The following is a 26781-nucleotide window of genomic DNA, read 5'->3' as shown; positions in this document are numbered from 1 at the left end:
AAACTAAAGACACAAGTTATCTGCCTTCAACAAACTCAATATAAATTCGTGGGACAGACCAAAAATAACATCTATAGACAGTCCAGTTCAAAAAGGGGGGAAATGAAAGATAAAAGGAAGTCACTGCTGCATGGCAGCCGTGATATCCAGCCAGGCAAAGGTTTGATTTCTGGAAGAGGTTTCGAGACCTAAGGACAATTCCATGCAGCTCTAGGCTCCTCCTTCTTGGTTCTTGGTTCTGCTTTCTGAGTCACCCTTCTTTTTTCATAAAAGGTAGCAGCTGAGTAGTTTTATCAGTATTTCCTGCCAGTAGAATTTTGGGAGTTTGACAGCCTCCTTTCACAGGTACTCTGTCCTTTTTAGTCCAAGCTGGTAGCACCTTCATTGAAACAATTATCTCAAGTACTTTGTGGGTCTCCTGTGGATTTTAAAGGGGTTCACTCCATTAGACAAAAGCCAGGCCCACAGATCTTTTTGAGTAAATCCCTTCTCTTCCTTGGCATCCTGCTAAAATCACTAAAGCACACCACTATTTACTCAGTGGAATCTTTACGGTTTGACTGGGAGAATCTGTGAGGCACAGGCTTAATCTCTTGAAAGAGGCCTTTGCGTTACTGAATACCCTAACCTTTTAATCTTTCCGAGGCTTTAGTAAAAGACTGTAGAGTCACATCCTCTGCTTTCTCTCCAGAACAAGCTTTCTTGACAGCAAATCCCTTAATTTTAATTTTTTTTTTTTTTTTTTTTTGCCATCTGGAGAGACTGAGAATTTTCAAAATCATCAAGTCCTGGTTCCTTTTTTTAGTAGTTCTGTCCTCAATTTATCTCTCTTCTCTCACATTTTACTATAATCAGCAAGAATAAACAAGGCAGCACCTTCAACACTTAGCTTGGAAATCAGCTATATGACCACATGCATCACTAAAAAGTTCTGCTTTCCGTGTAACCGTAGGAGACAATTTTGCTAATTTTTCTGCCACTCTATGACAAAGATCCTTTTTCCTCCAATTGTCAATAAAATGCTCATCACTTTATTTTTCAGCTCTCATTGACAGTGCCCTTAATATTCAGGTTTCTGCTAATAATCTGTTCAGGACTAGGCCTTTTATTTTTATTTATTATTTATTTTTTTTTTAATTTTTTTGAGACAGAGTCTTGCTCTTTCTCCCAGGCTGGAGTGCAGTGGTGCGATCTCGGCTCACTGCAACCTCCGCCTCCAGGGTTCAAGCAATTCTCCTGCCACAGCCTCCCGAGTAGCTGGGATTACAGGTGCACACCACCATGCCTGGCTAATTTTTTGTATTTTAGTAGAGAGGGGATTTCACCGTGTTGGTCAGGCTGGTCTCAAATTCCTGAGCTCAGGAAATCTGCCCACCTCCGCCTCCTAAATCTCTGGGATTACAGGCCCAGCCCTATCTAGGCATTTTCTATTGTGTTTCTCAAAACTTCCCCTGCCTGCACCCACAGCTTGGTTCCAAAGCCACTATCAGAGTTTAAGTATTAGTTTTCCATACTACGTAACAAATTATCACAACCCTAGTGTCCTAAAACAATACATATGTATTACCTCACTATTTCTGCAGGTCAGGAGTCCGGGCACAGCCTGGCAGAGTCCTCTGCTAAGGACTACAATCAAGGTGTTGGCTGTGACTAGGATTCTCATCTGGAGGCTTGACAGAAGAAGAATCAGTTTCCAAGTTCACTCAGATTGCTGGCAGAATTCATTTTCTTGTACCTACAAGGCTGAGGGAGCTGGCTTCTTGCTGGTCATTTCCTGGAGGCCTCCCTCAGCTCCTTACCATCTGGGCCTCCTAGCATGGCCACTTTACTTTTTCAGTCAATAAGAGAGACAGAAAATCTCTAGAACAAGACAGGTTATTTTATCAGGGACATAATCATGAAGTGATGAAGTGACTCCTATCACCTTTGCTATATTCTATAGATTAGAATCAAGTCAAATTTCCCACCCAAGGGGAGGGTATGATACAAAAGGCATGATATAGAAAGGTGAGTGTTAGGAGCTAATTAATGCCCTCTTCTCCACAACCCACAAATTTATATGTCAAAGCCCTAACCCACTGTACCTCAGAATGTGACTGTATTTGGAGATAAGGTACTTTCGTCTGAATGTTTGTATACCCACAACATTCATATATTGAAACCTACTCACCAAGGTGATGATATTAGGGGGTGGGACCTTTGGGAGATGATTAGGTCACGAGGGCTCTGCCTTTGTGAATGAGACTGCTGTCCTGATAAAAGAGTCCCCAGAGAGATGCCTCATCCTTTCACCTTGTAAGGACACATGAGAAGGCATCATCTTTGAAGCAGAGTGAGCCCTCACCAGACACTGACTCTGTTGGTGCCTTCATTTTGAACTTCCCAGTTTCTAGAATTATGAGCTCTAAGTTTCTGATGTTTATAAATTACCCAGTCTAAGATATTTTGTCATATTAACTTAATCAAACTCAGACATAAAGTCTTTAAACAGATAATTAAGTTAAAATGGGGTCATTAGGGCAGGCCCTAATACAACGATGGGTGCTCTTATAAGAAGAAATTAAAAGAGAGACAAGTGCAGAAGGAAGACCATGTGAAGACACGGAGAGAAGATGGCCATCAACAAGCCAAGGAGAGAGGCCTCAGAAGCCAACCCTGCTGACACCTTGATCTCAAACTTCTAACCTTCAGAAAATAAATGTCTGTTGTTTCAGCCACCCAGTCTGTGGCATTTTCTAGGGTCATTGGGGTCACTTTTGAGTCTACTCACCACAACCGAGAATATTATTGGTGGTTTTAAGACAGTGTCCTAAGAAACTCTTGGAGTTTTTATAAGGTATTCAGAAGGCCCTCAGAAGGAGTGGGTGAGAGGAGCTAATAAATGAGACCCTAGGGTTTCCAACTCCTCCTCTATTAGTGAGTTCCATTTTTATCTGTTCTATTTTGTGGAATTTCTACCTAGTGAGAATTTTCCAAATTCAAAGAATCTCTATAGTCTTTTCTGATGTGTTCTATCTCAGGAATATGTTGCTCTTATACATTTTATTGATTGTTAAAATAGCACTGAACTTGTATTTAGAGCTGACTTCTGATATCCAACCTTATAGAATCCAGGTTTTGAACTTTGAACAAACTCCTAAACATCCTGGATTTTTGTTTTTTCGATCCTAAAATTATGAGTTTGAACAAAATTATTCTAAATTTCTTTCTATCTCTTAATTATAGCACTTTCCATATTTTGTTTTTAATCACTGTGCTTCTACTCTTAAGAAGGATAATTCTATATTATAAAAAGGTTGTTTTGCTTAATTAATAATAAGGATTTCTGAGAATTAAAAACAAAACACATTAAAAGTATTGCATATATTTGTACTGATAAGGAACTTGACACTATTTCTCAGCATTAGCGAGATGTATGAGATTTGTGTTTTGGGCATTGATTACAGTTTTTATTCTGAATTATGTATCTTTGTGAAAGAAAATTAAATTAGCCATATTAGCCATAATACATTGGCTGTTTTCATAAGTTCTATCAGTGTAGAAGTATCATAGCCAATTTTAAGAGAAAATATCTTCTATCTTATACCGCAATAGTTTTTACCTTGGTATTTTCAGAGAATAATTTAATATTTCTATAATGTTTCTTTGGTGTCTAATAAAAGCAGGTGACAAATTAGAAAGTGAAAATAAACTTCTTTTGTTTAAATTCCAAAGACCTCATCTGTAATTTTATTGCTTTTAGCCATTTCACTCACTGGTATGGGAATTTGCATCAATGAATAATTCTTTTCCCTCACACCTGTTGTCTGAACTTGCTGCCATAGTTAAAAATTTATCATTTTGTTTTAGACTGTCAAAACTCATCTCAGAAATGAAGTACACATTTACCTTCACTCACCATAACACAGTATTTATTTCTTTTAGGCAGTGGTTCAGAGTTTGAGGTTTGCATGAGGTAAAAAACTTCCAAATGTTCTTTTAATTTTCTGTTGATATCTATTTTGGTTCTTTTGTCTTCAGTTCCTACAGTGAAGGTCCCAGAACAGAACTTAGATGAATACTTAGAAGGCCAAGTTTCTAAACCTATATCAGACTAGCAAGAGATGTTCCCTTCAAATAAGTTCTCTGATGTATGGGAGACAGGCAAAGACTAAATTGACCGTGTTTGCTGAATTCTGCAAGCCCATAGGGGGCAGGATTCCACCTGCTTGGGATCTTCTACTGGCGTAAACTCAGGGACCAGGCTTTATAAAATGAAATGGGCTGTGAGGGAACAGCCAAAGTGACGGCAGATTGTGTGCTCAATGACCGTATGGTTTTCATTATCTTGTTCTCAAGGAAGAATTCATCCAAAGACCAACCAAATGAAAGCAATGTGTAAACCATGTCAACCCATCTTTGGATGGATGTGCCACATTTGCTCCATTATCTAGTGGTGATTGTATAAAGGTGGGGAAAAGGGAGAGAAAGTAGGAAAAATGAAGGTAGTGCAAAAAGAAGGTGCAGAAGGAGCAAGAAAAAGAAATGTGTCAGCCACTCAGCTGTCTCATTATGTAGCTTCCCACACTCACCAAAGATGTAATTCATCCTGCAGGTGCAAACATTGTTGGCTTTCTCATGGACTCTTGACGGATGGACCGGATGCATGTTTCCTTACCCCAGATGCTCTTTAGCAACACCGGCAATGAGATAGGGGATTGTGTGCACCTGAATCAGCACATGCACTGAGTCTTATTTGTCTTATTTCTTAAAGAACCAGTAGTGTTGTGCACAGAGCGACAATAACCAGCCAGAGGAAGCTTTTTTAAATATTAAAAAATGGCCAATCTAAACACTTTCATGAGTCACTTCTTAATAACTGCCTCTAAGATAAATATGTCATTACTGCCCTGATACTCGTCACCCACAGACTCACTAGTGGACGATTATCAGATCATATGACAGCATTGGACCCTGTAATAAAATTCATCCTCAGGTTTTCTATAATATTTTCAAAAACTGAAGATGAATTTTCTACTATAAACTGAGAGAAAACTAGATTTTCAAGTTATCTGAACAGATAACATATTAGAAGTGGGAAGGTTCCTGCTCTCTGAATCAGCTTCCCCTTCCCTGTCCTCCTGGCTCATTAGCTCCCACCAACTTTGAGGATTCCAAGATCCCAAACAAAACTGATTCTTTTCTGGTTGAAGTTCCATTGACTCTTGGCAAAATGTAGCTTCCTGGTTCAAAGAAAAAAAGCTTGTAAAAAAAAGCTCACAAGGCTTCTTAGACATCAAATGGGTCTTATGAAACCACATTTTGATGAGCTAAGTGTAAATGAATCAGAAACACATGGATTAAATTTCCCTTGAAATACACATGGGTTTGAAAATTAAGGAAAAAGTGTTTAGCCAAATGTGTTTTGGGTTTCCTTGAACTGAAAACATTTGAAAAAAAAAAAAAAGAAAGTCAAAGCATTTGCTAAACCCTAATACACTGTTGTGTTTGCTCAACCCTCCTTCAGAACAACTAAATTTCCACGAGGCTTCCTCCACTCCCCTGTGGTTTGTTTTGTCACCTCTGTCTTGACACTTTACAGACCAAACTCAAGTTCCATTAAAAAAAATAGACCGTTGCTCATCTACTTAAATATGAGGGGGCTATTAAAATACCCAGCGAATCAGAGACATTAAGGGATAGAAATCACCCATTAGGTCATGATTTCTGTCCTGAGGGTTGGAACACATGCACTCACAGCTCTCTAGTGCTTTATCCAGTGCAGTTTTAAATGTCTCAAGTGACAGGACTTCCACCAGCTCCCTTGGGAGAATATTGTGCATCCTAATAGATTTTGCCATTAGGAACTGTGCCTAAGTCTGTAACAGAGGCACAGTGGGACATCTAGGGTAGGGGGGAGGAATGATGGATAATTAACTCTTTCACTACTGCCCCATAATCACCTGTAGCATGTTCAGCAACTTTAGCATCTTAGTACTAAAGAATGTGCTATGTGTGTGTGAGTTTCCATTAAAAGAAAATTTGGTTAATTGTGTAAAATTGTGCCAATTTCAGTGCAAAATAAGGCTTCACAAAGAACAGAACCATCACAAAAATACTGTGGTAAGTCATAAATATATTATCTTACCTGATAAATTTTATTATTTCTTAAAATACATGACTTTGAAAGTCTTATGATTTTCACTGATCAGGAAATGTCTAATTAGCACCGACCTGAATCTCAATGCTCATAGTATTTGTATATGTATTCTATTACACATCTTCTCTCTAAACCACCTTCCTTCTGCTGCCAATATATTTTCTTTAAACCACTTTGCGGCAAATGGACTTATCTCCCATTTCTGCTCTCCTCAGGAAAGTAACATATTTGTGAGGAAATGTTTGTTTGTCTTTCTCGATGGAAAACAAAACCTTGCTTTCCATATGACTAACATGTTTTTAGAGGTCCTACGGCAGAGTTTACATTTAATTTGCTCCAGTTCTCATTCTACTTACAAATGAGTTATAAGGCATATAATGACTTACATGGCCTGTCATACTGCTACTATGTTAACCTTTTCAAGATTCTGCATTGTGAACAGCTGAGAGGCACATCTCTTCCTTGCCAGTTACTGCAACCTGTAAAACTTAACCAATGGAGTGACACCAAGAATCAGGTAAGGGGAAATGGGAAGCAACATGACCCTCTTGAGCTCTTTTTAATCTCTCTTGGCTATGGAGTGACTTTTATGTTTCACCCAACCTTGTCGTTCCTTTTAAAATGACCATCTTTTTCTCCCCTACCCTGTTCCTTACATTATCTTGCCCCTCTCTGTGCTCATTTCTGTGGCAGTCATACAAAACGAGGTCCCTGTTGGGGTATGGAGTTCAGACATTGGTATCCAACTAGCTCTGTCTTTTCTGGTTTTTGTTTTTGTTCTGTTTGTTTGTTTGTTTTTGTTTGTTTTCTTTTTACCAATTTTAAGATTTGGGAAGGGAAAGTAGGAATTGAGTTGAATAAGCATTTTTGGTTGTTGCTATACTTACCCACTTGCTTAAAGATACTTTAAATAGTATTTAAATCTGAGGAGTTGCCTTTCTATTACTGTATCTTTACCTAACGATAATTATTATTAGCAAATAGAACTGGGTCATTTTCCTCCCTCAATTACACCAAAATGTGAAGTTGCTTTCCCCAGACTGTATATATCACTCTCAGAGCTTTGGCTTACCATGGTTTTGTCCAGCAACAGATCTAGCATTGTGTTTTTTGGTTTTTTTCCTTTGATGTCATAAGTCAATCCTTGTGACCCTTTTAATGCTCTTCTCTGAATTTCTTCTAATGGTTCCTTTTCCTCCCTTGCTTAAACAAATTGCTAATATTTAACAACTTATAAATTTTGCTTTCAAAAGTGGAAATTGCATTTTTTAATATTTGTGCTGGTTTGAATTCACATCAAGTTTTGCAAAGCACAGACTAAAACACACATACGCTATTGCCAGTTGGGAGAAACCAGGACCAAAAAAGGGGGGAACTACTGTTTATTTTTCTTCCTTGAAAATCATTTTATATTGAAGTGATTCCAAGCAAAGAGTACGAACAATATTCTGAATCTAGTTACTGAGTTCTGTATTCTATTCTGGATTTGTTAAGTTTCTGAGTAAAGGAGTATTTATTTTATCATCTAGAAAAAGGCTTTAAATTAGGTTTCATGCTGAAAAAGACAGAAATAATTGGCTCAGTTCTTCACAAAGAGTTAAATTTTGAGATTATGGGGTAAGCATATGATGCATACTGCCATATTATGCCACTAGCTTGTTTTTTTGATTATTGGCAAAAGTGAAATTAGATTCAGTAATGCATACAGTGTGATGCCTTCGGCTTACACAAACTTAGTAAAGTCTAAAAATCTATCAGAAGAAGCTGTTGGCAAGGCCGTGCTCATCTAAGTGTGCATATTTACTTTTCTACTTCTTATATAATGGGTCCTTTAAATAAAAGTCACTATGTAGTTCATCTTATTAAGCACATCAAATAAGTCATTGTCTGAACGAGAAATCAAATTCAAGATTTGTTTCTTTAAAGTGATTTTACTCTGTCTTACAAATACTTGTTATTTCAAAAGGAGATATTAATAAATCCTTGAAAGCCAACATTTTCTATGCTGTGATCATTCCATAGACATTGAGAAAAAAAGAGAAAATATTTATAAAGCATTTAGTGATGAGTAATTCACAAGGAAATAATTATAAATACAAGTCAAACAAATTGGCAATTGTTTGCATTTCAAATTAGAAATCACATGGAATGAAGCATTGCTCTGATTTGCTTTATGAGCATTTTAGGGAAAGCTCTTGCTACCTACATTAGGGAGACTCACATGGAGGTCTAGCTGTTTGAGCATTAGTGTGAGAGCCTGGATTTCATAGTCTCTCCTGGCTCTACCATACCTCGCTGTGTGGCCTGGTGGAATTTACTCTGGATTTTCTGTTTCAGTTTCCTCATCAGTGCAGCTGGGAATAAAAAGAAAGAAAAAAATGTTAAAGATATTAATGGTTAAGCTCACTAAACATTTATTAGGACCAAGCCATGTTTTTCTCTAAATGTGCTCATGTCTGCTCAGCTTCTCAATTCTATATAGTTTTGAGACAATCATGAGGACCTTGCATGTCTACCTAAGAGAAGAGAAAATTCAGTTGAAGAGATCGCAGGACTGACCCAGGGTCACTGTGAGTATCAGAACAACTGGATAATGCCTCATTTACAGCACTGCTCAACAAATATTAATGTGAGCCTGTGGTGTTCAACCCAGATTAGCCACAGACGGACTTTCCTTGCTTATTAACTCCTTAATTGACACTGTCAGCAACATCTGCTTGTTTTCTCCTATATATAGCATCAGATAGAAAAAAGGTAGAGCTTTTAGGTCTCCTCTAAATAGACATGCTTAAAAACCACAAAATATTCAGACTTGATGCTTAATTGCATTCTCAGCTAATGGAATGAAGAACAGTAAGTGGCTGGGGAAGGAGACAGGTTGGACTATGTGGAGAGAGTCATGCCAGCCCCAAATTTGGTATTTGCCCATACACAGGCAAACCAGTATTAAAATATGTTACATGAAAATTCATGCATAACTAATGTAATTTGTGATAATTCTTTTTTCTTTTTTCTAGGTGGTCTTGCTCTGTCACCCAGGCTGGAGTACAGTGGTGTGATCATAGCTCACTGCAGCCTCAGCCTCCAGGCTAAAGCGATTCTTCCACCTCACCCCATCGAGTAGATAGAGCCACAGGGCCGCACCAACATGCCTGGATAATTTCTTTATTCTTTTACTTTTCTTTTTTTTTTTTTTTTTAGGAGATGGGGTCATCCTATGTTACCCAGGCTGGTCTCAAACTTCTGGGATCAAGCAATCCTCTTGGCTCACCTCAGCCTCCCAAAGTGCTGGGTTTACAGGCATGAGCTACCGCACCCAGACTGGGCTCATTCTTTTCTTAGATTGACCCATGCGTGTTTCAGTTAATCTATGCACAGATAGTAAGAAACAATAGTGACTTTTATGTAGGGGAGATTATATTATCAGATTTGCTTGGGGATGCCAAACTCACACTCTTTGTCCCCATTCCTGTTAGCCGTGTCCTAGGATTTTTTTTGTTTTTTTGTTTGTTTGTTTTTTCATTATTATTATTTTTTTTTGAGACAGAGTCAGTTCATAGATGACTGTGCCAAAGACAAAAATTTAACAAATATAACTAAAGAAGATAGGTTTACATATCACTATAAATGCAATGATTTCCATTTAGTTCAAATTAATATTTTTCATTAATTTTTCTCAGGTTTCAGACCAAATTTTCTTATGTACATACAAAAGTGGAAATGATATCTGCTGATGTACTGGCTGTATTAACAGAACTTTGTAAATGGTGAAATTATGGTAGTTTTATATTCTTTTGATTAGATCCTTCAGAGAAACAAAAAACAAAACAAAAAAAAGACTTAGTTTAGGAATTGCTTCCTCTAGAAAACCATCTTTGACTGTCTTTGGGACAAACATTTTTAGAATGCCTTAAATATAGTTCATGGGAAATAAATTCAACAAGCGCTACAGTAGGAAAAGATTATTTGTATATGTGTGTGTGTGTGTGTATATATATATATATATATATATATGAAGAAAGATCCTTCAAATGGACAATTCCCCAAATCAATATTTTCATCCAATTTATAAAATCAAAGTAAAGTTTAGAGTAGTTCACTTTGCTAAAATGAATCAAAATTAAAAATTAAAGTTAAAAGTTAAAATTAAAAATAAAATTGCTTTGTAATTATAACATAAATATAAATATTGGTAAAGGAAATTATCATTTAAAAACACTCTTACTAAATTAAGAAACATTTGGAACGAAATACACTTGAATTGGCTGCGGTGCATATATAATTTATAATTTTGTTTCCAAACTCTGAAAATCTCCAATTGAAATAGAAGTATCTGTAGTCAGAATTCATAATTTTTAAAAATGTCTACACTTCAGGACTAACTAAAATACAGAATTTTTTGGATGAAGCAGATGATTAATGATAATTTTATATAAAAATAGCAATATATATTTTTTCATTGTCCATCAACAAATCAATTTTAGAAATGGTTGAGCCTTTGAAGAGTTGTTTTACAAGTAAGCCTAAATATTCTAAAATAGTATTGAAACATTTTTAATTTTATATTACTCTTAGAGATCATTTGGAAGGCCTCCCTAAAGTATTTTTTTAAATGAGGTCCCAGAAATTATCATTTTGAATTATCAGTTTTGTAATGCAGGATAATGAAAAACAAGGCTTGCAAACAAAAAAGAATTAAAATTTATACTTGTAATGACAAAGGGACAACTGAGAAATTTAAACAATGAATGTTCAAATAGTGTTCAATATTTACCTTTCAAATTCTAAAATTGTCCTGCAAAATATCCTGACAATTTAATCATGACAACTTTATTTTCCTGAAAAGTGGCATCTTATGAAAATAGTTTTGTATTGGCAAAAGTGAATGTAAATGAAGAAAAAAGTCAGTACCTGTGAAAATATTTAGGTGGAATCGTTCATATTTTTACTATTTTTTGCTTGTTTAATTTTATATTTTTAATGTAGCTACTAAAAAAACTAAAATTAGATATGTGGCATTACAGTGTTATAAACTAATGCTGGCATAGAACCAGTTTGGTGGTTATGTGATACTTGATTTTTAAAATTGATACTACTTTAATACTACATCCTGCCTGCCAAGCCTGCAATTCACTACTCACTCTTTGTCCTGCTTTTATGTGCATATTTTTATACTCAAGAAAATTAGAAGTCAGAATATCCACTCTTTAGTAGAATTTTCTACTAAATTCTACTTACCAAGTACTTCAGTACCTGTTAACTGATAATTTCCTCATTTAAAATATTATGGTCCATAAAGAAGAGTCAATTAAAGGCATCAATATGTTCAAGTTAACTAACCATGAAAAGAAACTTGGAAGAACTTTGCAGGTAATTTTATGAAAAACTAAAACAAAAGAAAGCCTTTGTGACGATGTTCACACAACTTTGTAAATCTATTTAAAAACATTAATTTGTATACTAAAATGGGTAAATTTTAGGGTACATAAATTATACCCTAATAAAGTTGTTTCAAAAAAATTAAAAATAAAAACACTGAGAAAGTGTTTTTTGTTTTAGGGACCCAAACCAGTAACACCATATTAGACACAGACACAAACAAACAAGCGAAAAAATAATTAGTCAGGCACAGTGACTCACATCTTTAATCCCAGCACTTCGGGAGGCTGAGACAGGGAGATTACTTGAGGCCAGAAGTTGGAGACTAGTCTGGGCAACATAGTGAAACCTTGTCTCTACAAAAATTAAAAAAACAACTTAGCCAGTCATGGTAGTGCACACTTATAGTCCCAGATGCTTAGAGGCTGAAGAGCAAGGATTGCTTGAGCCCAAGAGTTTGAGGCTGCAATGAGCCATGATTGTGCAACTGCACTCCAGCCTTAATGACAGAGAGAGACTAAAATAAAAGTTCAAAAAAGAAAATGGACTAAGGTTCATGAAAATATACCAGAAATAATTGTTCTACTTTTATTTCTTCATAATATTCAATAATAAAATATTTTGTTTTAATGGTTATGAATATATATTATGTTTTAAAAGTTTTCCTTTTGAAAATATTTTTTTGAATAAGCTAATATTAGTTTATACATAGACCTTTTGTGATCAATACATAAACATTTTGAAACATGTAAACTTTAATGCTTTTAGCATCCCCTTTTCTATTAAAAGTGTTTTGTTTTGGATGATACATTATAGACAATCCCAGATGTATGATGGTTTGATGCATAATTTTTCGACTTTATAATTTCTATGACTTTATACATTCATTTCTACTGAACATGCCTCACTTTTGTTATACACATACCTTAAGTACCTTATAATCATTCAATTTTTCACCTTCAGCTCAGGATTTTTAAAATTATATGAGATATTCAAGACTTTATTATAAAACAGGCTTTGTGTTAGATAATTTTGTTTAAATGCAAGTTATTGTAAGCGTTCTGAGCACATTTAAGGTAGACCAGGTTAAGCTGTGATACATTAGGTGGTACATTAGGTGTTATTAAGTGCATTTTGACTTACCATATTTTCAACTCACGATGAGTTTATTGGTACATAACCCCATTGTAAGTCAAGGAGCATCGTACATGCTCACATTATTTGAGTGACACCTGCAGAGCACTGTTCTCAGATTTTAACAAATGGTAACTCTTTCATCCCTCATTTCAACTTTACGAGGCAGGTTATGATGGGAAAATTGGGGCCTGCAGAAGTGAAGCAATTTTCCCAAGTTGCACAGATAGCAAATGATGACCCCAGGATCTACATCCAGGCAGTTTGGCTCCAAAGCTGGGTCAGTAACCACCAAGCAAATGTCCTCCTGAGTTCTTTGCTTTAGGGGATATGTCTGTGGTCTGTATTTCTATGTCGGGTATTTTTGTGTTCAGATCACCAGACCCTCTTCTTTCTTCTGGTGGGTAGGTGTAAACCTGGGATTTATTTTCAAATCATTTCTGCATTACTGTTTTGGTTTATTATGTTGCAGAAAGCCTCATAATCACAGCCACATTATTCTCCTGTCTCCTACCCCACCTTCATGTAAACATTTGGAGAAAGCTAAAAGCTGGTGAAATAAAGTAAATGTATCTATGAATAGCAACCTGAACTGTTACCATTGCTACTGAGAACTGTGTTATACACATGTAATGATATAGTACCTGCAGTGCCAACTTACATAAACACTTCTACTTTAAAATGACATCTCTTTTCCTAACTTGAGTATCCAAAATCTATCATAACGATGTGGAATCTCATAACGGTAAGATGATACCTAAACAAGAAGCACTTTTAAATGTGAATGCAGTTCTTCTTGGTTAGGAAAATATTACTTTGCTTTCCTCTACTAAAAAGATGGGAAAAAAGAGTAGTATCTATACCTATTATTTCTGATCAAGGGCTACAGTGTATTCAGGGATGTTGTTTTCAGCATTCCATCTTTATCCCTCTTAATTCCACCAGCAAAAATCCTCCCTGTTACCCTCCTGCCAAACATAGTTCCATAGGTAATCATGGTCAGGTCTATGCTTCATCCTTTTCCAAAAAGGCCTGTGGCTCTATTTTATACTGTATTGGTGGTGTTCTAATAGTAATGTTTATTACTTTCCTTCTCTTCCTCTTTCTCCTATTCAAATTCTACTCCTCTCCAAAGATCTGGTTGCAGACCTACCTCCTCAACAGAACTACAGTTGCTCCTTGACTTACAATAGGGCTATGTCCCAATAAACCCATAATAAATTGAAAATAGCATAAGTTGAAAATGCATTTAATACAGCTAGTCTACCTAACAGCATAGCCTGCCCTATTTTACATGTGCTCAGAACATGGGCATTAGCCTACAGTTGGTCAAAATAATATAACACAAAGTCTATTTTATAATAAAGTATTGAATATCTTATGAAATATATTGAATACTGTACTGAATTATGATTTCTACTGATGTATATGGCTTTTGCACCATCATAAAATTGAAAAATGGTATGTCAAACCATCATAGGTTAGGAATCATCTGTATTTCAATGCCCATGATTTAATGTTAGGGATCATCTGTATTTCAACGCACATGATTCAATGTTAAGTTCTAATAAAACTTATTGCCTATATCATATCACATAAACTGGTTTTACATGTGTATATTTTGTATATATAGATGTACATATATGTATATACATATATGTATATATACACACATGTATGTACATACATAAACACACACACGTATATATTTTATATATAGGTTCATGTTTTTCTTCTTTTATTTTATTTATATATATATACATATATATATATATGTGTGTGTGTGTGTATATATATATAGTTCCATGTTTTTCTTCTTTTTCCCTAGTAAACTGTGAACCTTTTATGGAGAGGGATTGTATCATGATTTGTCTTCCTCTCCAGCTATGCTCCTTATACGGTTGATAGATAGTTGTATACACTTAAAAGGTTTCCTTTTCGTTTGATGGGTTTTAAGACATTTATTTATAAGAAAAAGAGGCTCAGCACCAATGGAACAGAATAGAGAAACCAGAAATAAATCCATACAACTACAGCAAACTCATTTTCAACAAATGTGCCAAGACATACATTGGGAAAGGACAGTCTCTTCAATAAATGATACTGGGAAAACTGGATATCCATATGCAGAAGAATGAAACTAAGACCCCTATCTTTCCCATCTATATAAATCAAATCAAAATGGATTAAAAAACTTAATCTGAAACCATAAACTAGGAAATTATGAAAAGAAAATGTTGGAGAAACTCTCTAGGACATTGGATTAAAAAAAAATTTCTTAATACTTCACAAGCACAAGCAACCAAAGCAAAAATGGACAAATGGGATCACATCAAGTTAAAAATCTTATGCACAGCAATGCAAACAATCAACAAAGAGAGACAATCCATGGAATGGGAGAAAATGTTTGCAAACCATCCATCTGACCAGAGATTAATACTCAGAATGTATAAGGAGCTCAAACAACTCAATAGAAAAAAAATTACAATAATTATATTTAAATATGTGCAAAAGATCTGAATAGAGATTTTTCAGAAGAAGACATACAGATAGCAAAAAGATATACGAAAAGGTGCTCAACCTCATTGAACATCAGAGAGATGCAAATCAAAACAAGAAGATATCATCTCACTCAAGGTAAAATGGCTTTTATCCAAAAGACAGACAATAATGAAACTCGCAAGGATGTGGAGAAATGGAACTCTCATACACTGTTGGTGGAAACCCAAATTACAACAGCCACCATAGAGAACAGTACGGAAGGTTCTCAAAAAACTAAAAGCAAAACTACCACATGATCCAGCAATCCCACTGCTAGATATATACCCAAAAGAAAGGAAATTAGTGCATCAAAGAGATATCTACACTCCCATGTTTATTGCAGCTCTATTCACAATAGTCAAGATTTAGAAACAACCTGTGTTCGTCAACAGGCAAACACACAAATAAAATACAGGCCGGGCGCGGTGGCTCACGCCTGTAATCCCAGCACTTTGGGAGGCCGAGGCGGGTGGATCACAAGGTCAGGAGATCGAGACCATCCTGGGTAATACTATGAAACCTCGACTCTACTAAACACACACACATACACACACACACACAAATAGCCGAGCATGGTAGTGGGCGCCTGTAGTCCCATAGTCCCACCTACTTGGGAGTCTGAGGCAGGAGAATGGCGTGAACCCGGGAGGCAGAGCTTGCAGTGAGCCGAGATCGGGCCACTGCACTCCAGCCTGGGTGACAGAGCGAGATTCTGTCTAAAAAAAAAAAAAAAAAAAATACAAAAAGTACAGTACATATACACAATAGAGTACTATTCAGCCAAAAAAGAAAAAAAAAATGAGATTCTGTTATTTGTAATAACATGGATAAAAGTAGAAGACGTCTAATAAGTGATAAGTGAAACAAGCCAGGCATGAAAGACAAACTTTGCATGTTCTTACATACTTGTAGGAGCTAGAAATTAAAACAATTGAACTCACGGATATAGAGAGTAGAATTATGGTTGCCAGAGGCTGGGAAAGATAGTGGGGGATGGGGGGTGAGAAGGAGAATGGGTACAGTCAATGGTACAAAAAAAAAGAGAATAAATAAGATCTAATATTTGATAGCAAAACAGGGAGACTACAATCAACAGTAACTAATTGTGTATATAAAAATAACTAAAAGAGTAAAACTGGAATATTTGTAACACAGAAAATGATAAATGCTTGAGGTGATAAATACACCATTTATCCTGATGTAATTGTTATGCATTGCATGCCTGTATGAAAATATCTCATGTACCCCACAAATATATACATCTACCATATACCCATACAAATTACAAACATATATATATATATATATATATATATATGTTTCAATGGAGTCTCACTCTGTCACCCAGGCTGTAGTGCAGTGGTGCAATCTCAGCTCACTGCAACCTCCGCCTCCCACGTACAAGTGATTCTCCTGCCTCAGCCTCCCGAGTAGCTGGGACTACAGGTGCCCACCACCATGCCCGGCTAATATTTTGTAAAAAAATAAAAAAAATTTAAAAGATAAAAGGGGCTTGGCATTATGATACTCTTTATCCCTAATTATTTGCAGTGTAGAATATAGAACAAGTTATTCCCATATTCCAAGTTGTACTTTAAGTCCTATTAAAAGCACTATTCCATGAGTCCTAAATTCCACCAGACCTAACTTCTATCCATATGTGCTGCAATTACACTGGTACTTAGTCATTAACACTCCTGTTCCTTGAGGATATAACAGTCATTGTCCAATATGTTGATTTAAAAGGCAACAACCTGGATCAGATTTCACTATGGCACATCAAAATGCCAGACACATGGCGACATCATACAAAATTCAACCTTACTCATTAGCCAATCAGCACTTAAATTTCCTTTAACTTGAGATCATATTTGTGGCAATTTTGAAGGGTTCAATGAATGCATGTGACCATTAGCAAAGAGGAAAGCACATGAAACAGAAACAAAAAAATTCACATATGTATGGGTAGTACAAGCATGCAGAAATATGGCCTTCATTTTCTTCTTCTGTTTGTCTTCCTTCTTTTTTTCTCCTCTCTTCTTTCTCCTTTCTAAAAATCAAGCTTAGGAAAAACTTTTGGAAATATATAACATCGTCTTTTTACCCTCTATCTATTAACAAATGCCTTTGAAGAATAATCTATATATTCTGCTCAAAGATTGAGTTTACATAAAAATGGTGGCAATATGTTTGTGCATTACTTTGAATGAAGCCAGGATATATCAGTTTAAAATATAACAAAAATCACTATCACTCAACATTTTTATTTTATTATAAAATAATAAAATGTAATTATCAAATATCAGCAACATATGTATACAGAAAGGGAAATAACATTCTTTTTTTCTGTCAACAATCTCATTTCCCGTAGTGAAACTTGCCCACCCTGGAGATACAAATATAATCTTTTGAACATTTCTATTCACATTTAACATTAAAAAATTATATTTAAAGATCCACAGCTTTATTTAAAAACCAAAAAGATATCATTAAATATATTATATATTATTTTATTCTAACATGTTTAACTTTTATTTCATTTATTAAATAAGTACATATATACATATATTAAATAATTGTGTGTGTATTATATATATATTATATATATATATCTTCACTATGTTCATCATTTTACATAAGTAAAACCATGACCTAATAAATGATATGCTATGTTATTGAAGTGAAGCAAATATTTGAATTAACTTGCTTGGTTTAGGTTTCTGTTCTTTTGCTTTCATTAGTGTTTCATTTTATGTTATAATCATTGCACCAGAGGAATTTTTTAAGAGGTGAAAGATGGAAGGAGAGAAGTATCTTCTTTTTGCAGTAAGTTTACACAGTGATTCTATCACCTCTACAGTAATTCATCAAATATGTTCATTTTCAGGTAAAAGCAAATTATTTGAATATAAAAATTATGGTGTGGAGGTTTAATTTCTTGCATTCATTAATTGTGCTTTGTTTTTAAGGCAAGTAATAGTTTTTTGTCAATTATTTAGGGGGAAACATGCATTTGTAATATATTTATAAATGTCTTCATGATAATATTTGCAGCATAACTTTCTATTTCTAATACAAACATCACTTGAGTTCCTTCTGGATTAAATATCATAAATACCTCACAGCCTTCTCTGCACAGTGTATGGACTCTCCAAAAGGGGTGGGGTTTTATTTGGCATACAGAGAATGAGTAGGAGGTGAAAGAACTTACTTTGAGTTATTCCATGTGGCACAGATGATTTACACAGCTGAGTAATCTTTAGAGCCATGAGTGGAAAGGTAACTTGGCTTTGGATTATAGAAGAAATCCATTGCCAAACAAAGTTTTTGTTACTTCACTGGTAATTAAATTAATTCCCACTTTTCAGTGGACATGTAACTGTACTAACTATAAAGCTAAACAGATTCAGCACACAAGTATAGAATGGGAAATGGAGATCAGAATAAAGGGAGTATGAGAGTCTTTGTGGTAACATATCTTTGAGAAACCACAAGTGAGAGACACTTTAATTGACTTCTACCATGATCAGTTCAGAAACACAGCTCATCAGCAGAAGGCTTGTCATCAAGACATATACTCAGCAAAATGCAGGAGGAGAACCTGAGGTTTACCTGAAATCAAGAAAAGGAAATGGTAATCAATACTCACAGTGATGGACACATTACAGCACTCATTGCTCTGGTATGACCCCTCATCTTCACTGGTTCCTCCACTGACATAGCACAAAGGCTGAGTATTCAGCTACCCAAAGGTGAGGTCATCTAGACTGAGTGTTCCCCGATACCAGTTCTTACACCACTTTAGCCTAACTTCAAAACAGTTGTTTCGGGGCAGGAAGGTTAGGTGCATTAAATGAAGATTTAATGTGCCCTACTATGAATATTTATTAGTATATACTTATGACCAAAAGAGATAAAAAAAATATCCTTATGAATGCACATTTCTTTAATACTTAAAGAAACCGTAAAAAATAGAAAGCCCAGGCTGGGTGCGATGGCTCACACCTGTAATCAGAGCACTTCGGCAGGGGAATTGCTTGAGCCCGGGGATTTCAGACCTGCCTGGGCAACATGGCAAAATCCCATCTTTACAACAATTAAAAAGAAGTAGAAGAAAAAGAATTAGCCAGGCATGGTGGCACATGCCTGTAGTCCCAGCTACTCAGGAGGCTGAGATGGGAGGATTGCATGAGCCCAGGACGGGGAGGCTGCAGTGAGATGAGGTCACGCCACTGCACTCCAGCCTGGGCAAGAGAGCAAGACACTGTCTCAAAAAAAAAAAAAAAAAAAAAGAAGGAGAGCCCGTGATTAGGGCTTAGGCTCAGTTTTTCAGTTTCTACATAATGACTAGCTTTCAACATTGAGGAAGGTCATTTGCAGACTCTGGATTGTGTTCCTGAACAGCAGTGGGTTTGGTGGGACAGTTTATTTTGATGTAACATCAGAATTTCAACAAATCAACTGAGAAAATTTTAATACCATAAGTAGTGTTTAATCATAATTTAAGAGACTGTATTTGAAACATACTTTACTCCAGATACATGCTCAGGTTCTTAATTATAAAGATAGGAAATAGATACTGATGGTGTAAGCCCTATTACAAGTCACCTGACTCAAGGCTATATGAAAGAAAACCATGTATACAATCTTCTCAGCATAGCTCAAAGAATTCTATCCTAAGTATTAAATAATTAGGATTCCAACTGGATGATCAGTTGATTTTTGAACTATGAAATAAGTTGCCTATTCAGATAATTTAGAAAAAAATATTTTGTAATATTCAGGATAATTTTAACCCATCTCTCCACACCGTTCCCTACTCAATGATGCTTTTAATACCTTCTAATGCAGTCCTTTCAAGAAATTTCTGCTTTTATTTTTATTTTTATTTATTTATTTACATGTATTTATTTATTTAATTATTTATTTGAGATGGAGTCTCACTCTGTAGCCCAGGCAGGAATGCAGTGGCACGATCTCGGCTCGCTACAACATCTGCCTCCCAGGTTCAAGCCATTCTCCTGCCTCAGCCTCCCGAGTAGCTGGAACTACAGAAGCCCGCCACCACACCTGGCTAACTTTTGTATTTTTAGTAGAGATGGGGTTTCACCGTGTTAGCCAGGATGGTCTCAATCTCCTGATCTCGTGATCCGCCTGCCTCGATCTCCCAAAGTGCTGGGATTACAGGCGTGAGCCACCATGCCCAGAGAAGGTTTCTGTTTTTAAAAGAAAATATCATCATCTTTCTAAATATTTACAAAACATATAAGAGGAAAAAATGCATAATTTCCTTCATAGATTGATAGCTTTTTGTTTTCTTTTTAGTTTTAATGTGTGTGTGTGTGTTTTTTTTTTTTCTGTGTATCCAACTACATAATAAATGTTCATCACAGTTCTTAGGATACAGAAACAAAGATCAACAAAAAATCCTATACGTCATCTATTTAATCACCTGTCCACTTCCAACACTGTATATGTCCTTTGGTTCATTAGTATTACCAACATTTCTAATGAGGATAATTTCATTCATTTCTTCCCAGTATTGCCCATTATGGGGTAGATATCTCTGATTCTTATCACAGCTATTGTAGATTCTGACTACGTACTCCAACAGGCACTATGCTCTGTACTTTCAGTGCATTTTTCTAATCCTGATATCAAATCTATAAAATAGAGGTCTTCCTCATATTATTAATATGAAAATAGAAGTGAAGAAGAGGAAAATAAACTTGTTCAAACTCGTAGAGTAGCTTTATAAGCCAGAGTTCCATGTTAGATCTGTCTGACATCCATGCCTATATTATTTTTCTAGTTTATCCCTCCAAGGATTCTACAATGTGGTTCCATTTATTCTTGATGATTCAGAGTAACTCTAACCTTTTTTTTTTTTTCACCAAGTCTGTTATTTAAGGCACCATGTCCTTCTCAAGACTTTTCTAAAGGTAAGTCTTCTCAATTCCCACAACTGTTCCTTACGTGCTGTGCTATAGTGTATACTGTCTTTTAACTGTCACTATTCCTTGCAAATGGGTCCATGTGGAGCCCACAGAGCTGACTGCACCCTTCAAGTGTTGTGTGTGAAGCATCAGGCAGAGTGGCACCATTATCTCCCTTATTCTTGCACAACACTTCTATTAATGCAGCCTCAGGGCCCATCAGTCTTTTTTGGCAGCCACATTACTGTTAACCCCCACTGAGTTGATTGTCAACTAAATGCCTAAGACACTTTCACACATGCTGTTGCTAAGTCATATCCCCCCCCCCCCAGTTCTTTGTGTATTTTGGTTTTGAATTCAGGTGTAGGACCTTACATTATTCCCATCACATGTATTTATATTAGAGTGAGTCTAGTCATCCTAGTGGTTTATCATTTCTCAGTACCTTTTAGCATCTGTAGTTGGGGGCTGAAGGCAGCAGGGCTTGTGATTCTATCATTTGATACATCCACTCTCCCTCAAATTTGAAGCTTTCTTTTTTATTTTTTATTTTTCAAAATCTAGCCACATAACTTTCCATGTATATTTCATTGATTGATAAATCTCATCCCTGAGTAAGACTTGAAGCAGACCACCGGAAACCTCTGTGCAGGATGAAGAAGAAACTAGCCTCAAGGATTATGGAGCTCTGAGGCTGCAGCCCAAGCTGTGCCTCTCAGTCTACCGCACTTAGGAAATCCTCAACAACTATGTGGATCTTGTTGTTTCGTACAGAGGATTAGAATAATTATAGGGACTTTAAGAGTTGATGCTCAGGTAAGCAAAAATTTATGAGTAGCTTAAAGCAATCAAACTGTTGCTAGGCTATTCACTCAAACCAAATTGTCCACATATATTAAATCTCAAGGAAAATAAAAAGCTATGAAACCAGGAGAGCATAAGCAGGGATATACATTGTATAATAATTTTGTCACCAAAAGAATCACTACCTGCTTAAAATTATGTAAATATTATGTCTGGAAGCACTGCAAAGTGCTTATATGAGGTCAGAGATGAAAAACATATTTGAAGAGAAACAACACTTTCTGCCTCTCTTTATCCTTTGGTCTCACTGTCTTCTTTTTCTCAAATCTTAGACAAATACTAAGTGACCTAAAAAAAAAAAAAAAAAAAAGGAAGAAAGGCAAGAATGTTCCATGCCAGATAGTTTTTATCTTTTTCCTCTAACAGCATCCAAGAAACTAAAAAGGGAAAAGTGGAGAGAGGAGGCAGATAATCAGAGTTGATTGTGAATCTGGGAAAAGTCTCAACTATGCATTGAGATTCACAAAAATGAAAGATGAAAGATCACAAGAGAGGAAATGAATAACCATTTTGCCCACTGCCAGTGTTCTGCTCCCCATTCTTCCAGCTGTGGCCGATGCTTCAGCTTCACCCTTCAGACTTGAGTTAGAGGCGCTTGCAAACATCTCAGCTGCGGCACTTTCTGGTACTGCAGTTTGCCTTTCTTTAGAATGCCCTAAAGATAGCATTCTTAGTAAACATACTGTTAGGCTGAGGAAATTTCATCGGGGGGATATAAGCATCCTCTCTGGTAGGAAAGGCTTTTCCACCTGCAGAGTAGAAACTATTGGAAAAATAAAAAGGTTTTTTTTTTTTTTTTGGTGGCATCAGCAGCCAAAGTGCCTGTTTCGGTTCTTGAACTGCTTTTTTTTTTTTTTTTCGTCTCTGCAGAGGACAGGGTGCAGTTGTCTGGTGCCTGCCATCTTCCCAGTGTATCCTCTGTGCCTAGCACAGTACACAGCACATACAAGGTACTCAATGAATATTTTTGACTGAATTTGTTGACCATAGATGAACTGTGTCTGAGCCATCTAGGACAAATAATACTTTCGGTTTAAATAAGTATAAGCAAACACTCAATATGCAAACATGTGGGTCTTACTGGGCAGTGGGCACTGCCAGGTAAGGGATTTTGTCTGCTCATGTAGTATTTTGTTGTTGTTTTCGCTGTGTTTTTCATGTATTTGATTGAATGGCTCAGGTCTTTCAATTGTGATAGAACATGCCATATCTGAGTGTACAGCAGTGCAACATTTCCTTGAACTCCCACAGTTTCTCATTCAGTTAATTTGGTATGGGACCTGAACGTTTGTAATTTTAACAAGCTCTCAGGTGCTTCCAGAGACTACATTTTGAAAACTGATGCACTAATCCAACTCCTTTAAATGATAAATGAGAAAGCTAGATTGGAAACTAGAGAGAAATAGGGTGCAATGTAGGCATTCTATTTGCCAGAGCAGTACCCATAGCCTCCTTCCAAGACTTATTTCTGTTCTCTCATGAGACTTCTTCAGGCAAAGGCAGCATGAGGAAGAACAAAGGAAGAGAATTTAGTAAAGCAAAGGCAGCACCAGTAAATGAGGATAGATCTGATGTAAAATTTGTGGATTAAATAAAAAGTTTTTACTTGTTTTAAAGATCTCCAGGGGAAGTGAGAAGTTCTATAATCTCCCTTGCTAACTTCTTCCACATCTAAAAACATTATTCAGAACATTCCTGCTACAAACTTAAGCCCATTTTCCATTGCTAATGAGGCATTCTATATTATACTACTAAGGAGCTGATGTTGGAAAATAAATGTGTCTATGAAGTAACCACATTTTAAAAAATAAAATTGAAATAAAAATAATTAAATGCAGCCAGCTGCTTTAAGCAACCATTTCATCACATGGCAAGAAAAGTATTCAAAAGCTATCCAAAATCTGTTCTCCTCTGTTACTTCTTGCCTTATTGCCTCACCACAATGACCCATATTAGTTACTGAATCCATTGTCTCAGTGCATTTTCTTGTTCTATGACCAGTCCAGAGCCCTTTCAATGAATGGAACTGTCTTCATTTATTTCTCTGTACTTATCTGGTTTTATGCAGTTAATCAAATTGTTTTAAAAATTAAAACAAATACAGCCTATACTGAGTCACAAACAATGGTAAAGTTTTGTTCTCAATAGTCTTGTTAAGACTCAATGTCAGAAAGAGGAATAAGTAAGTCATGTATTTATGGCACAAAGAGCTGTACTATTTCTTAAGAATTAAATATATCACTATTTTTTTCTTCAACCTTCAAAATCATTGGTACATGACCCACACTACTCATAGATATTCATCCTTAGAAAGAAGAGGTGGATGGGGGTGCAAAAGGAACACATGCATCTTTCTGTTTATGAGAAGAAAGCTTGACTGTGCAAATCCAGACAACCAGCAGTACACTGCATTGTGTATACTAGGGGATTAACCCATTAGAGAAGTCACAGAATTATAAATTAGAAAGGCTCATGACTCATTGCACCAAATGCCCTGTATTTGTTTCTTAACTTCTCTTTTCTCTGTTTTTTGGTCAAATGATTCCAACTGGTTAATAGTTGTTTTTATACTTTATGAAGTGTGTTAAGCCAGATATAAGTTAAAAAAAAAAAGCATTGTCCTATACCCCAAAGCAGCAGTCTGCTCACATGGTAAAGCAAGAATATATCCAAGTGTAACAAATTTATTCCCTGTAAATTTTAGTATGTAAGAAAACTCATGCTAGAATAAATAATAAAGAAGAAGTTTTAGTAAAATGCTCATACTCACACATGTTTATAGTTTAAAAACCAAGCAATGCTAAGGTAAAATATATTTTCTCACTACAAAGCACTTTACCTAGTCTGGGAATTTTTCTGGAAGTTGTTAAAAAACTGAACTTCGCTATGTGTCAATATTATTATTCTCTACATGCCTGATCATATGTGCTAGATATATCCCTAAGAAGATAAATTGGAATAGTAAGAATTTTGGTAACAGAAATATAATTCATATATTCTGAGCCAATATTTTTCAAGTCATTTCTAAACAGAATTTGAAAATAAAATGCAGCATTACCCAGGACAAAAACACACACATATACAGCTAAAACAAAATTCCACACAATAATTTAACTATGTGATATCAGATACAGTCTGACATTTTCTGTTCTATTCTGTTTTGTTCCGTAAAAAGTGTTGGTTGGACTCTATTAAATTAATTTCAGCATTCACTAAATTTCACAAAAATGTTATCATTTGAAAAACACTGCATTAAGGGACTTGCAATTTTTAAGAAATTCTATAGTCACAATCAAATAATCCTTTAGTGTGTTAACGGCCATCTGATTTGTTTCTGTGCCAATTTAAGGTTTTGATATAATGGATCTTTTGAAGCTACACTTACCTTTATTTGAATAATGCCAATCTGAAGACAACTACACAATGTATGTTATACATTTGAACAGTGTAATATTACATAATGTGATGATTGCTTAAGATGTAATTTTTAATGAACGCTTTGCAGTTACTATCTCAATTTGATGAGCAAAGTGTGTGGTCTCTGGGTGTCCCCAGTCCTGCTACCTTTGTGTTTCAGTTTCCTTGGGCTTATCCATACTTGACTTTCTATACATTAGATCATTTTTAGGAGAACATCTTAAAAAGCATCTCTAGCAATACTTTAATTCATATGATTAAAAATTCAAAGGAAGCCCTTGTACCGGCTGTTAAACTATGTTCACAAGCTGTTATTCAGAGTTCAAATCCCAGCAAATTGAAGGTTAGGTTAACAGGATCATTCTGTGGAACTGCACTAAACCATGGCAGCTAGAATAGTGGGTGAACTGTTTCATGCACGCTCAGTTGCAGAAGATAAACTAAAGATGAGCAAAGGTATCTCACTGGAAATATTGCTATCTAATTTGATTTTTCTAACCTATTTTCTACAGTATGGTTTATAAAGGAAAGCATATGAAGCTAACTCTGGGTTATGTTTACTACATACACAGATTTTTTAAAGAGAATAAGAAAATCCACAGAGAGTGTTACACTGATGCTTGGAAATTGAGACATGGATTTCTCTTTTCAGATGCTAGCTTTCTCAAATAAATCTGAAGTTTCAGAGGCAAATATTTTTGCTTCTCCAAACTGTAATGTGCTAACATGCCCATGTGGGAAAACGTCAATAAGCCCCTAATAATAATTGATACCCCTACACTTCTGTTGGCATAGTGGTAGTAAGAAGTCAAGTAGCATCAGTTCCCTAATTTCTAAAAACAAAATAACCTAACTCATAAGAGAGAATGCATGAGAATTGAGAGTTGCTCATCCTGGCTCAGTCACTTTGTAGTGGCATGCCTTTAGGAAAGCCCTTTAAATTCTTTGGATCTCACTTTCTCACCGCTAACATGAGAGAAATGGCAAGACAACGTCTTCTGTGGATAATTGGTCTCTTTCCACGAGATTTTATACTCCTAACTTTGTGCATAAAGTGGTTGTGGGGCTATATCTTCTTGCTATGCTTGTTAGGCTGACAGAAGACTGGGGAAAAAAGAAGTGAAGAAATACAAAATGTATTTTTCTTAAGTGAACTTGAAATTCCCCCTCTTGAATAATTACTTAATTGTATCGAAAAAGGAAAATAAGACTTCTCTGGGAAGGAAGAAAGGAAATGACACAAGTTGGTAATCTGGACTTGAAGTATATAATATAAAACTAGTTAATAGAAGTGTAAGCAGATGCTTCTTCCTCCTAATCCAGCTGGCATGCATGAAGAAAGGAGTGAAAGAAACGTTTAAGAACATCATT

Source organism: Colobus angolensis, unplaced genomic scaffold, assembly GCF_000951035.1.
Source record: "Colobus angolensis palliatus isolate OR3802 unplaced genomic scaffold, Cang.pa_1.0 Scaffold147, whole genome shotgun sequence".
NCBI lineage: Eukaryota > Metazoa > Chordata > Mammalia > Primates > Cercopithecidae > Colobus > Colobus angolensis.
The sequence above is the reverse complement of the archived record's forward strand: the minus strand, read 5'-3'. Positions refer to the sequence as shown.